The following is a 15864-nucleotide window of genomic DNA, read 5'->3' as shown; positions in this document are numbered from 1 at the left end:
ACTTGAAAGTCTAACCATTTGCGGATGTTATTACAAAGGGAGCGCTTTATCCTCAATTATTTTAAGACCCTGAGTGTTGCGGGTCCGGCCGGAGTCAAACTCACGATCTCCTGCATAACAAACTGACCCACCGGCGCGCGGTTGTTCCTTTTAGCGATCAAGTCTATCGACGCAGAAAAGATGTCTTTTTGTAAGGCTAAGGATGGGATTTACTGTTAAGCCAGCTTATAGCCCTGGCGGCTAAACGATGAAACGTACCGTTTGTCGTCCAGCAGCATTTCATGATCGGCTAAACGTTATCGGAACTAGTGAGCTGCAGGAGTGTTTATGTAAAATATGAAATCAGGAACCTGGAACGCGTTTTTTCCCTTAGTGATCCTAGCCTTTTAACAGAAGTGCCTTTGTCAGTTCTCATTTATGTTCTTGCAAAAACAAAAGAAACCGTGCACGAAAAACCAAAATTAATTAACAAGTAAATAAATAAACAATGAGAAATAACTGTAAACTGCTTTGTGCAACATGATTTAAAGCGGTGCAAGTTTTAGGATGGTAGAAGTGTAGACAGAAAGAAATGGCTATCGTGATTTGGTCAGATCATAGACATAGTTTCAATTTCAATACTCTGATTTCAAAACTTGTTTGTAGACCTTTTTTTAACCGGTTGAGAAGGGTTCCAGACAGACAATTTTTAATAAACAATTAAAGATCACCACTTCGAACGCTTGCCAACGACTCTGTGGTTAACTATCAACATTCCATTGTGTGAGAACCAGAACCTGGAATGCACAAAGATCCCAACTGAAGTCTTACCATGTAGAAATGGGAAACAGAAGGTGAGCGAAACAAACTTCTTTTCATAGTGTTCTCACTGCTTAGTAACAAGTCATATTTTAGAAAGGGGCCAGTATAGATTTCGAAAACCAATGCGAATCGCACCCGTCACCTTTCTAGTCACAAAGTAACTCACGAACCGGGCACCGTGACACGATCCGGGCTGCAGGTCTAAGACACGGGTCACTTTTGACGGGTTACTCGTGGCAGGTCATTATTTTACCTTTTCGAAAGTAACCCAAAACCCTAATTGATTTGGGTAACCATAGACCTAAACTTGGCTTTTAGGCCTAGGGTTAGGCAAATTGAGAGTTTGGGGTTACTTTCGAAAGGGTAAAACAATGACCTGCAAGTAAGAGTGACCCGTCAAACTGAAAGTGACCTTTGTTTTAGACCCAACCCAATCTCGGTCATAAATTTCGGGACACTTGATGCCACACATAAGTTCACCCCTTCCCCCCTTTTTGAAGTTTGAGGGAAAAAAAAAAAACTATTGACTTTTCTCACGAATGCCCAAAGTCATAGCGCGATCAACATTGAAAAGGGGGGAAGGGGTTGTATTTTTGGTTGGTGTCACCATCTTTTTGGCTGGGATTGTAGCTAGGCAACTAGACGGCATAGCGGACCGAAGTAGGGAATAACGTGCAGTTAATTTCATAACTTACAGTTTAAGTTACCACTTAATAGCACTTAAAAGAAAAATGTAATACCATCAAGGCCAGGCGAAACAATCAAGCATTACTTTCAACATCTTGTGTCTTTCAACTTTGCAGTGAAATGGTTTTCCGACATATGTGACTAGGTCAAACATTTTCATTTATTTAAATGCTCGGCTCGTTTAACTGCCAACATTACAAAATTTCGGTGAGTAGCAAACGTAACAGTTGTGTTGACGTATTGATTTTTAAAATTTCAGCGGTTATGAGCAAAAAGCGTAATGCGGGCTCACTTCGTCAAATGTTTCCCTCTTTCGTTTACGGCGTGTTGATCGACCATGATGCCGGACGACAAATACGGTTCATCGTAGCCGCCGGGCCGGCTTTAACTGGCTTAACAATACAGCCCATGTATCTCTCTAAGGCATCGTTTTGACGTCGATAGACTTAACAGTAGCAACGAGAATGATGCCGTGAAAGGTGTAATAATTATAAAATTGTTTTGATCATTGGAAAGCCAGTCCATTTTGCAAAATTTTATGCAAATATATCTTTCAACGCGAGGAAAACAGTTTTCGAAGTGACTTGTACTGAATATTTACTACTTTTAATTCCGAAAAACGCCAAAAACTGTAACTCAATCTTAACTCAAACTTAACTCAAACTTAACTCAAACTCAACTCAAACTCAACTCAACTCGTAACTCGATGAATAGCCGATCCCGTTTTATACCTGGTCCGTATTTTATACCCGGTCCGCAGTCCGCAGTCCGCAGTCAACGTTTTATACTGACCGAAGAAATAATAACATAGTTTTTACATAAAACTCTGAATTTCGAATTGTCAGCGAAAGATTTATCACAATAGATCGTAATATTCCTGGGGAAGCACACGATGTTCTGTCAGAAGGAAGAAATTAATCACTTGCTAGGCAACCACAACGGTGCACGTGATCACCTTGTGTCAAGGTTCTTGTTTACAATAGGTGCGGTTACACGGGGCACTTTTACCGTGGTAAATCGCCTTTTTACCACGGGAAACTGTATTTAGTAGTGTGACCGACGCTTCCCGAGGTAAATTTCCAGTGTTAAATATCCATGGATACGTCAAAAAGATCAGTGGAAGAGCCCATGACATTTAACGTGGGAAGTTGGAAGGGTGTTTTGATGCCCGAGGTACAAGAGCCAATCGCTATGCTGATGAAGTTGTGATTAAATTTCCCGCCAATGAATTGCGTGAGATTTCGTTTTTTATTTATTTCTTTGATCGTGAGCGGGCGGTATCCTGAGAATCCTGCAATCTGATTGGTTCCGGGAGCGGGCAGTATTTTCCTATCTACTGACCACGGTCATGGTAACCAACTACGCTAAGCGCAGAGTGAAGTTGCGAACTGAAAGAGCGAAGTTTCAATTTGTCTTAATTGTTTTTTGCAATAGAGCAGTGTTAGTGTTCAACTTTCTTATAAAAAAAACAATGGATTCTGACGAAAGCTATTACCGTCCAGTGAAAGCGAATTTTATTACCCAACAATGTGTAAAATTAAAACATGACTTTTAGAGTTTTTCTTAATAGTTTCTCCTACCTTCTAAGAATATAATTTACAAATAAATAAAAATGTTATTCACCGGCCTTGGTCGGTCCGTATTGGGAAAAACTGTGCCCTGTGTCTCGAGTACGGCCCTCGGCCTGCCGCCTCGGGCCGTACTCAAGACCTCGGGCACAGTTTTTCCCAATACGGACCTCCCGGCCGGTGAATAACATATATATCTCAGTAATCTTCGTAACGTGTGACCCCTAGTTAACGTGGTATACTAAAACTCTAATGCGAGGCACCGCGGGATAATTTACCATGGGAAATGGCATTTACCATGGTGAATGTAACCGCACCTAATGAAATCCGTTCGAGTTAGAGTTAGAGTTAGAGTTAGAGTTAAAACACAACGTACGTTTTAGAAAAGAAACTTACGTCTTTCGTTTTTTTTAATTTTGTTTTAATATTTAACTGAGTATTTATATTTCATCTGTCGGGTCGGGAAGCCTTCTTTGTCGGGTTATTGACCCGAGGCTGGACTCTTCTCTGGAACAGTGTTGATGAATCCCTTCACTGAAGAACCATTTCTTTCAACAATTAAGCAAAAAATGGACAACAAGCTTTCTTTCAATAATTCTTAACTATAATTTTTAGTCAAACTTCAAATTGTTTTTCACCAGAAGACTGTACAGAGTTGAGTACAAATAAATAAAATGATAAATAGCCAATAGCCAGAAAATTGTAAACACAGACTACTCAAGGTGTTCGATTCCGTCTCTGGTATCCAACTTGAAAAGGGTACTAGAGAATTTGCCGTTTGGTTTCAGTGTTGTACATAACAGCACAAAAATGCATGTGTTAAGAAATACATTTCCGCTTTGTTTTATTAGTCGTGCAATAGTCTACTTGACTTTCATTAATATTTTTTAAACCAATTTTGACTGATCACGATCTTCTCTGATCCAACGCTGTACAAGACTTACCGTTACGGTTTTTGCAAAGGTTTAAAACCTCAACTTCACTGATAACAGCGCAGTTAATAAAATATTAACGAGAACTCGACGAAGAGGTAAATCAGCGACTTCCTGTGGCGAGTGGTAATGTTTCATTATTTTCAAGCTTCTTATGCAAGTTTTGGACAGACAATATTAAATTACAAAAAATATTCCACTTAAAGGTCGTTAAAAAGCTTTATTTTTGGGCGTTTATTTGGACGAAAAATGTCACAAAAACCTTTTGTAGCGTAAACTAACCAAATATTTGCTATTAGCAACGAAAAAACCCTTCCAATTTTAATTGCGTGCATGCGTGCAAACAAGAAACAACAGCAATTAAATAAATTTCCAGCTCACAGTTCAGATCTGAAAACCCTTTTTGGAAGAATCTTGATCGTAAATAATGAAACACAAAAGATACAATAAGCTCTCTTTCAAATAACTCTTCGCTGTCATAAATCCATTTTTTTTACCTAAAGACTGTGCAGAGTTCAGTACAAATTAAAATAAATGTAAATTGCCAGACAAGTGAGATGCGACGTCAGTAAACAATGTGAGGCATTTCAAGTCGTTCGATTCCTTTTAATTAAACTCATACAGAATTTGCCATTTGGTTTCAGACTTGTACATAACATCACAGTTACCCAAGTAACATTAGAAACAAAGCTCACTTTGTGATATCCAACGGCGAAAGGTGCAATTCTTGTCGAACACCATTAATCGTCGCTTTAAAGATTCAGATATTTATTTTTCACGACCTGTTTTCTTTATCCAGTTGACTTTCCATTATTGAGCTCCATAAGGGTATATGTTTTTAAAGATCCACTAAAACGGCATTCGCGTTACAATGACTTTCGACGCCATTTCAGGTTAAGTTAAATATTCTACTGTGTCCACCGGATAAAATCTATGCATTTGTAGTACCCCCTCAAACTTACCAAACAGCGCGCAGAAGACTCTACACACAAAGACACTACTTAGCAGGGGAGGGACAGAAAAGACGTTTCATGACACGAAAAAGAAAAAGAATACGGAGAAATGAAACGCAGATCCCGACTGGGTTTGGCAACCCACTAATAATGGAATAATTCGAGAGTTGGTTCGATGTCTTATTTGTTCGTCTTGCGTCCATGAACTTCAGGTAAATACTTATTTTTACATTGTGGTCTGAAATTGTTTTATGCTAATTCGGCTGGAATCGTATGGGACGAATGAATGACTTCACATAAATCAGGCCTTAACTCGCGTAGCAGATGACGCATCAGTGGCTAAGGATCCGATGCCTTATTAAAGTATTTTCCTATTCATCTGTCCATAATATAAAACAATGCTGAAGAAAAATACAATTAAATATAAGGAGAAGCCGCTTTGTTCATCATGATTTTCTTATACTACTAAATCGTTCAATTACTAGTTCAGCTGAAACCTTTACCTGAGGCCTTAAGAACTGCGAAATCTCGATGTTCTTTAACTTCCATTGGCGCTGGCGATGGAGGTGGACGGATTGTTTCGGATACACTAAATATAGCAAATAGGTGCGCAATGCGTACATATGTTTAATGTTTATGGTCAAGGGTCCATTCCCCAAGAGTAAGAAACTATTAATCAGCGTCAAAAAAAGTGTCTATTTTTAAAACAAGTTTTTCGGGAAAATAAACAATAGACCAAATCGGCTAACCCAATTCAAATCTCCCGGGGTTAAAAATTCTTTGACTTTCAAAATTCCCCTGAGTATTTCCTTTGTATCTAGTCTGCCAGAAACCTATAAAATTTTCAGTAGAAAATGAACTGGCACTTTAAAAGTATGAACTATCTTAAGTTTCCAAGGAAATGATTCCTTGGTTTTCGTGTGTTTCCCAGAATTGGCCGAAAATATCCCGACTGTTTGTTTCAGTTTTGTGGTTTTGCGGTTGGCAGAGGTGCCTTCCTTTTCCCGATTTATCTTGGAAGATCGAAGGATCTCTGCTCTCAGGATAAGATTCTTTGTGTATTGTATTTGCATTATAATGTAGCATTTACATTTAATGATATGAATATACCTGTCACAAAATGTTTTATTCCCAAAGGGTTTGAATGGGGTAAATTTTCCTGCGAATCTTCAATTGTAGTTTTAACTGAATAGACACTTTTCTGACGCTGGTGGGAATAAGGGAAATTGGGTGATGGACTGTTGTTTCGCGATACACTAAAGGGGGAAGTCGCAGGAATAAAATTAGTTGTGCTATTGTCACCTTTCTTACCGTATATAACTCCGTTCAGTTTTTATAGACGAAAGAAATGGGGCTCTGACTTGAGGTGGTCCAAGACCTTGTGGTCTTTCTATTTAGCGATTTTAAGGGATAGCAGGTGCGTCACGGTCAAGTAATGCTTAGTCCCGGTGCGTTCCTAGGGTTTGCTAGGTTTACATGGTTTTAAGTTTGGGAAGGAATTGAAGCTCTGACTAGAAAGTCCTTGAGTGATTTGTCCTTCCTGTAGGCGACATTAGGAGCATTAGGTAAAATGCACGCAAGTTTTGGGACGTTAGAAATTAGAAACCAGTTTTTCATAAGGATCTCTCTGAGTTTAGGTACAGCTGGGTTGAAGGTAGTAACAAACGGTAAAATGTTTTTAGATGTCTTTGTTTTGTTTTTTAAAGCTTCATTTCGCGATGAGAAAACTACCTCTGCCAGTGTTTTATCAACTAGCTCACGTGGGTAGACTCGTTCGAGTAAACGGGATTGAAAATCTCGTTTATATGACTCGAATTTAATGAAACCCTTCTTAACGCTGAGAGGGTGGCATGAGGAGAAATGCGTGTATTGGAACGTTTCTGTGGCTTTAAAATAAGTTTGGACATCAACTGTTTTGTTTAAGGCGAATCGAGGTCCTTTAAAGACTTCGGTATCGAGGAACACTGAGCGTTCAGATTGTAGAATATGTGTGAACTTTATGCTGGAATGTTTGGAATATATTACATATTGTTCTGTATTTGCATAAATTAGTTCGCCATGTGCTTATAAGCGGAGTAGGCTCGTTTTCACTCGGCTGGGAGTTTTCATTCAATAAACGAGTGTGGTTTTCTTGTCAAGAGTTTTCTCTTCCTTCGAATTTGACACAGATGACATTTCGCCGGTGAATTTGATCCTGGGGTGGAATTTTTTAGTAAATTCAACAAAGCTGCTGATTTCGTGTTTGCTTATGGTCCACACTGAAAAGATGTCATCAATTAACCTTTTCCAGATAATAGGTTAAGGAGAGCTGGATCAAAGTAGTTGTTTCTCGATGTGAGCCATAAAGATGACTGAGAAAGCTACTGCCATTTTTGTTCGACAAAGAAACTTGAATGCACCAAAATGCGTGTCGCTTGTGTAGTAAGACTATTTTCCCTCTTTTGGCCAATTACACTGTTGCTGCATGGTTGCGTCGTGGCTTAAACTTCCAACAACTTCAGTTGGAACGGGAAATTTAAATAACGCGTGAATTCAGCTTTCAGTGTAAAGATGGAAATAAAATTAAATACTGATCAATTTCCTGATCGGTTCACCTTTTAGAATTCTTCTCCTTTGTGCCCTTTCGAACAGTTGTGGATATTCTGTGGAAAGGTTGAAATTACCATTGACAACATCACAATAATAATTGAAAAAATGTCTCAAGTTTTTAAAATTCCTTGTCTCAAATTCAAATAGGAACCAAACACCTGCTACATTTGTTAATCGAGAATGAGTTAGCAAGAATAAAACAAAGCCGCGACATTTAATATTTTCACCTTCAAGTTAAGCGATGTATATTTGTGCAGCTGTTTTATCCAAGTTCGGCCTGTTGCCATAATTATATTTTCAAGCAATTTTACCTCATGTATAAGAGTTAAGTTATTCTTCTTGTTCGCTCCCGCGATTTTATTTAACATTACTTTTGCAAAGGGCAGACACCAATTTGCACCAGCGAGGCAAAGTCCTGAATAAACTTGAGCAATCCTTGAAATTGAGCTTGCTCTAAGTTAAGAGGCAGCAATAGGCCTTAGTCACGATAGCCGCCGTGTTGGTTTTCAAGTTGTCATGCAAATTAGCCATCTGTTATGCTGGGGAGCAGTTCATAACTGCGAGGATCATAGAATCACTTGATTTCATATCCGCAGTTCATATATGATCCATTTCATATATCATTTCATCGTTAACAGAGATTTGTCACGGACTGTACAGTCACGGGTTTTACCCATTTTGACCGTCACGGATGTTCGACCGTTTCGGGTTTTACCAACCTCCGTTTTCCGAACCCATTGCAAGTGACTCGTTCTCGCCCAATCGGAAAACGTACGATTTGCTCTAAGATTCGTGTGGGTTTGAATGTGTAATGTTTTTTTTTTATTCTGCATGCTTGATACTATCGAAATTTATCAAACACACTCCTCCTCATTTAGCCACGCTATACGTGGTTTTTGTAGTACTATCCCTATGTTGTTTGTTCTGTCCAAAGATTCAAACAAATGAATATATTTTTTGTTAAGAACCCAAACACCTGCCTTATTTTTGTAATGATGGCACAGTGCAAGGATGTTTATAAAATGGGTTTATGTCTTCACTAGCCATGCCTAAGTTCTCAATATTACATGCGACAAAGGGTATTTTTATCTCTTAAATGAGTTGGTGAGAAGGAAAAGAAAAAACGGACATCAAATATTTTCACAATCGATCCCCTTTAGCTGTGCTCCGTGACTTGCTTGCAGCTCCAAAAAGCTCACGCAAGCGAGTTTAAGTAGCGAGAACACAATTTCAAAATTGACAGCTTTATATGGTTAGCGCAAGTATTTCGAGATTCTTCCATTGTGTTACTTCGTACGAAACGGACCAACTATATATATCCAGTGTATATCCTAAACCTAAACTGTTTAAATATAAACCGCAGCATCTGTTCAATTCAAGTTTGCTCTGTTTGATCTGTTAATATATTTTTCATGACGAGTGTTTAAAAAATCTTACCTCCCCTGTACAATGAATGGTGAAGTCTTTTTTCTCGTTCTCTCTTCCTATTTTATCTTATACCTTTGCTTTGGCAAAGGACAGACACTTAAGAAAAAATAATGACAATTTTCACAAGTGAGGCCGAGTCATAAATAAACTCGACCTGTGACGCAAACTGACCAATCACTGATCTCGCGCGTGCTCTCAGTTATGCAGCTGCTTGCAAACCTGGACATAAGTGAAAATTTTAAGCCGGAAACGAATAACTAAATAAGAGTAGTGAAAGCGAGGCCTAGGGTTTAAAGTCTTACTTGAAAGCTTTTGGAAGACTAACCATTTGCAAAATAATGTGATAGCTGTAATTGGTTAGACCATATAATCTTCGTGAAAAGGGATCATGATTCTTGGGGCACTGAGTCTTAAAAAACCCTATGACTCTGTTCCTCATTTCCAAAGATTTAGGACGTAATGTCCGGTGACATGTTCAGGCCCTTTACCCCACTAGAGATAACGACTTAGTGATGTGTCGGCAAGACTAATGGTGTTTGGGTAAGCGTTTGAAGGAAATGATGCTTTAAAAAAAGCTCATCGCAGAGAATGAGGCCCCGACATATCGATGATATCGGGGAACTTTGATCGTATCCCAGAGGCAATTTTAATGCTCATTAGTTAAATTACAGTTGACTTCTTAGCGGTGTATATTTTAGACGGCGCGCAAACAAGGCTTCCGGTCAAAACAGAAATGTATTATCGAAGGACTGTCTGATTTCTCGATTCTTGACTGTTTCTTTCCCTTTTTTTCGAATAATTTCAGGTTAGTCTGGCCTAATTTTATCGTGGAAAGTATGGCAAGTCACTGTATAGCATATGGATGTATTAACCGAAGTACGAAACTATTGTGGCATTCAACAACTGTAGTTTCTCTTCTTTTTGCATTTTGCGCGCTAAACCTCTTACTCTTCTCTTTGTCTAATCGAATGTTGACTCGAAAGCCTCGTTTCTACGTGCTCTAAAACGGACACCACTGAAACGTGGGCTCAACTGTAATAATTAACAACTATTCACCGAAGTGGAGGTGGCTGGCGGTGGATATTTACCGAGCCGCGAAGCGGCTTGTAACGCATTGCAATTGGGTGCATTTGAGCATATGGGTTTCTCAGCCACCAGATATTTTGCAATAAACTGCCAAAATGTGTTAGAGTCAACGCGCTTCAGGCATGAACACTCTACTTTAGAGACTCATGAAATATTTGCGTTCGTTTAATCATTAGCGGAAATATTGGAATCAGTCCCTAGTAGCAGAGGAGAATTTGTTTATGATAAAGCTGAATAAATCAGCAGGCAAGTGCAATTGTCAGCAAAGAGTATTCGTACTTCCAGCTTACAAACCTGTTCGCAAACTATACTTTTACAAATTAATTAGCTTTTCTGTTTTAACATTACCAGTAAATGTGAATATTTTTGACAGGAAGTTTGACAGGAAGATTGAAGGACTTCCGGAGTTTGAGTAACCAATCAGCGCGCGCTTTTAACGCTATCCACTGTTTTTGTATATACTAATTCAGTTATTAGAGAGAATACAGGCCAACACGACTTTCGAAAATAATATTTATCAATCAGGGTGTGAATGCACAATGGGAAAACAGAAACAAAATCATTTTGACTCCATAGTTTCAGTCTAATGCTTGATCACAAGAATGATCTACAGGCTACAGCGATCGACAGGATATCTTGTAAATCAAAAATAAGTACCATTACCTCTATAGGACTAATACCTACCTGGTAGCACTTATCGGTAATCTAAGACCTAGTCTAACTGCATAAATATGGCAGAAATGGCAGTATAAGTGCTTATTAACCACTGTGTTCAGTCACCTTTTTTAAGCAACGAGTAATTTGCAATTTAGTGTGAGGAGATAACAGATGCGCTCCTTAAAGCACTTGAATAAAACTTCCGACTTGAGCATAAGTTTTCTCGAACTTAGTGATATTCGTCATAGTAAATATAAATTTATTTTAGGCAAGAACAGTGGTGACAGCAATGGTGAGACCCCAAACAACAGGTTTTAAGAAAAAATTAACAGCTACAGCTAACAACATGCACACGTGCGGTTTTCATTTTAGTACATTTCTTTGCCGTCCGTTGCCCATGACCGTGAAATCTACGTCGGCGTAGAGGACGATTGTTAGTTCCATTACGTTTTTCATAGAAGTTGAGCTTTGGACTTTTCAAGTCGCTGATTTGCTGAACGTGAACAGAAAGGAGATGGGCAGAAGTTGGCGCTGTCGAGCAACAATGTTGCTGGGCTTTAAGGTCCCTAACAACGAGAAATGCGTAACATCTGCTGATTGCTACAAAATAGCCTGCAAGCAGGCTCTTCCGTTGAAAATGGCGCGCGCTCAAAACATCCTATTCCGTTGAAAATGGCACACGGTCGAAATATAAGGGCTTGGTAACTAGTCAAGAGAAGAAGAGCCTGCAGCGATCTCTCTAGTTTTTCAGTATTTACGTTCAGAACCTGAACGTAAATTGCTGATTGGTCAATTCGTGATTGACACCTGTCAATTAAAACGAACCCCATGTTCCATCGATGCAGCGATCGCGCCGTAAGGGTAAATAAGGCAGTCCTTAATGGAAAGGCTTTTTTCTTAGTATGCTTTGGTAGTCAGTTGGCTTCTGAGATTTCTGTGTTCTCTCTATCAACAACCTACACTTAAATGGTAAAATTTGCAACACTGCGTTAAAAAGCCCGCCAAAATTGTGCCACCCGGGTCAAATTGTGGAATCGATTTTGGAGAGCGTTTGAGCGACTGAACTCTCCCATTGCTGTGGCCAGCATACGAAATAAGATAAATAAGTAAATAAACACAAGCAAGAAACATTATGGAAAACGGCATCTTTAATACTGTATAAAAATTACACACATCAAAAGCAAACACGAAGTGATTTTCTTGCTTACAATGGGATTATGCAGCAAAGTATGATGTACGAAGCTTCCGTCCGAGTTAGAGCAGACTTGCCGCCGAAGGATATTTTACAACTGTCCAAATCAACATTTCCCATATTACGGTATACAGTCACGGTATAAATGAAGAAAAAAACAATTTTCGACAGTATCCATGAAAACATTCGCGAGAACAGTGGCCACCATATCATTCAATTAGCTCACGTGCACAGTCATGCGCGTACTGCCCTAAGGGATACGGCATTAAAAAATCTCTCCCCAGTCTAGGGCAACGACGTCACCAAATCACCTGGAACTTTCTAAAATAACAATAGGGCAACCGTAAGCAATTCAGCAATTCAGTTATTTCGGATAAAAAAAAAAAAGTTCAAACAAATCTGATTGTAAAGCGAATAGCAATCAAAGTTGATTAGTATTTCGCATGCGCAGCACGTATGTGGCGAGATCCAATGCAGCGTTTACACGAACACGGTTTCCCATCGACACGGTTTCATGACTTCAAAACCACGTCAAGTTCGATGCGGTTTGGAAGTGTTTACACGGAACCATTTTCGCCACAAAATCTAAGTCGTGATGGTGTAAGCGAGCGCAGCACTACGTGCTAAATTCACTATTTTGAATTGAACAATGCAACTTTCGCGCCAAAATAGTAACCGTATTCAAATCGATGCGGTTTCGCTGCTTACAAGACAGATGAAACCACATTGTTTTGAAAACGCTCCACGTTTGGGTGTATTTTGAAATCGACGCGGTTTCAATAACAGTCTCGATCGTTGTCGTGTAAACGGAAGGTGTAACCGCATCGAAATTGATGAGGTTACAAATAAAACCGCGTTCGTGTAAACGCTGCCTAAAAGCGATTTGAGCGTCCCCATCATGGATTTCCACTAGGAATGAATGGAATGCATATGACGCAATTCGGACCCCGAGCTTGTAGGCAGCGTTGTTTTGTAATTTGATCACCAGCGTTCATGGCAATCAGTGTCACTAACTAGGGCACTATGTTCCTAAGATGCTCCAAATTTTTCAAAAAGATGCTTAAAATTTCTAAAGAAGATGCTCCAAAGTTGCCCCAAAAGTCAAAATGTTGCTCAAAAGTTGCTCCAAGCTCTTTACGTTGCTTTTCATAGTCTCTACAAGAAGTTGTTAATTACCTTACCAAACTGAGCTTTTCTTCACTGTTCCTTAACAACTGAGCATTTAGTGCTTCTGGGACACAATATGCTTCTTAACGGTGCTCGTTTCTTTATTTGCACTCATCACAACATGCTTTGCATTTCTTTTAAGTTACATGGCATAAAATTGTCATCAGACCATTCGAAATACTTATTTGCAATGTCACGTGACTCATCAGATTGAAATTTACTGACATTGACCTGTATAGTCGTATCATCGGCATACGTAATTAAGTGTGTCATGCAACTATTATTAATACAAAGATCGCTGGTTTCGATATGTTGTATTGTTATTCTGAAAGATTTGGATGTAGTAAACTAGGGACAAGAGGGATCGAGTGACCCCACCCGGGGGCCTGGGAACCTGCCCCTGCAAGGTTCGGCCGTCGGGTGTGGCCACTATCTCCCGTTGAATACATAGCAGTAATAATTACATGCCATATACACTGGTCAAAGTCTCAGGACTTGTGGTAGCAGAAAGAAAAACATTATAAAAGTAGTCCCTGGACAAGATTTGAACACGGAGTGTCGGCTTAGAGGAACAGCTTCTATTCACTAGACTACGATGAACAATTTTACCCCTCACGCAATGAATGCGATACGTCAAAACACAAATATTATAGACATGCGCAGTATGAACACGACTGATAAGGATGCTATGGGGACTATGTTGTTTAATATCTTTTTAAAACGCGAAGTTTCAGCCACCGTTAAAGGCAAGGTTAAAGAATGGTACATGATCGAAATATCTACCGTTTTCAATTTAGATTCTTTCCCCTAAGTTTATACTGTACCTATTTTATTTACTTGAATGCGCACTGTTCGGTGCGTTGCTCCTTGAAGAAAAATTTCGCGACGGTGATGTTTAAGACCAGTCATTCAGTTTGTCAATTGGTCAACATTAGGAGTTCTGCGTTGTCTTTCTGTGAAGTTATTTCATTTTTCTTCACGCGCGCTCGAGGTAGCCAAACTGAGTTGTCAAGAATCGTGTCGTGCTGGAGAGCTGTTCGATCGAATTGAGGGAAGGCAACAGAAGATAATTTGCAGGCAAGGTACGCAATGAGTTTTTCTAATTTTCAAACCTTGACGACATACATAACACTAATAATACAATACAAAATACTAAACACTTAACTTATAAAAATGTTGTAAGGGTAAACACAGTGAAAATCGGAAACCAGTGAACCTTGAGCACACAGTACACAGAATTTAGTAGTTTTATGCACCAAATCGCTCACTTAATTAGCTACATTTTGTACTTTGGCAAAACAATGTGGCAATTTCGATTCATCAACTACTAATGGGAACCTGCTCTTCATAGCTTGTCAGGGTATATCATTACTGTTATTGTCACGCTCTTAGACAATTAAACTCAAAGAATGAAAAGGTTAAGGCAATGTAATTTCTCCATCTTTATCTGTTTGAAGTTTTTTTCGAATGTCAGTTCAATCAGCAAAGGCATGTCTGAAACCTCGTTCGTCTCACCAAACTTATATTGTGTATTTTTAAACACAATATTATTACTGTCTTTTTTTAGGGCAGTCAAATTATACAGGAATAAAATGGATCTGATCCATTAACAGATAATAAATCTACCATCCTGCACCTCATCTTAATAAAAAAATTCGTAACACCACATAAAATATTGTTCACGGTTTTTGGTACCTACTGATATTTACAACTGACATCAACTTCATAATTAAACCCTGGGTAGTTGAAAGCTGTGTCCATTTTTTTTGGTTAATATCACTTGAAATAAATAACTCTTTTTGCCTTTACTTTACATGCATTGGGGTAAAAAATATTCCTGTCACTTAAATTATTCTTTTGGCTTTTACAGTCAAAAATGATCTATACCAAACTTTTGTTAGGTGCAATTCATTTATCTTACACCAAACATTCTTGGAAAACAGCACCTAACGACAATATCCGTGGTTTATTTAGGGTAATTTATCCTAAAATGTTCACTAACCAATCAAGGGCTCATGCTACCAAGAGCAAACACAGGCTGTGTGTGATTTGCTGTATTTTAAAGAAAAGTGACTTCATTTTAAGCTTTAACACTTAAACTCAAAGAAAAATTTAAAGTCATTCTTTCAATGACATAACATTTTCTCACACATCTTTATATTCAGTTAAGGTTTCTTGTTGTAGCATGAGTCATGACTGTGATTTCTGCCTACTGAAACTGGGTCCATGGATTCATTCGTTACAATTACAGTCAATCTATGTCACCTATGACCAATATTTCTGAGACTGAAATGATCATTCGAAGTCCTATTTGTAACTTCTGGCATTTGAATAGTCTGAGTCTTTAAAATTTCTGGAAATCTTTCCAAAAAAAAAGTATCAGCTGAAAAAAAAAGGCAAAGCACATACATGTAGGAAACAACTGATTGTTTTCAAATACTGTATGCTGTGATGTAATGTAAAAAAATTCATAGCTTTATTTCAGCAATACACTAGGGAAGTTTCAATGAAAATTCTTAAATCTCACTGGCGATGATCACAACTGACATGTAATTTTTAAAACCCTGTTAAAACTTAAAAAATACTGGTCACATGTGGGGAAGATTGACTATAAATTGACTTTAACCTTTCCAAATGTAAGTTAGTTCCCCCTTTTTGATGAGCCACCCCTCAGTCAGGTCTTATTCTTCATGAACAGGGACAGATGTTATGGACATATCCATGGGGACATCCAAAGTGGACACAGAATTAACTGATGAGGTTGGGAAGATACGCGGAAGATTTTTGATGCACTTCTGGCATTC

The sequence above is a fragment of the Montipora capricornis genome, chromosome 10, assembly GCF_036669925.1.
Source record: "Montipora capricornis isolate CH-2021 chromosome 10, ASM3666992v2, whole genome shotgun sequence".
NCBI lineage: Eukaryota > Metazoa > Cnidaria > Anthozoa > Scleractinia > Acroporidae > Montipora > Montipora capricornis.
This window is presented reverse-complemented; position numbering follows the sequence as displayed.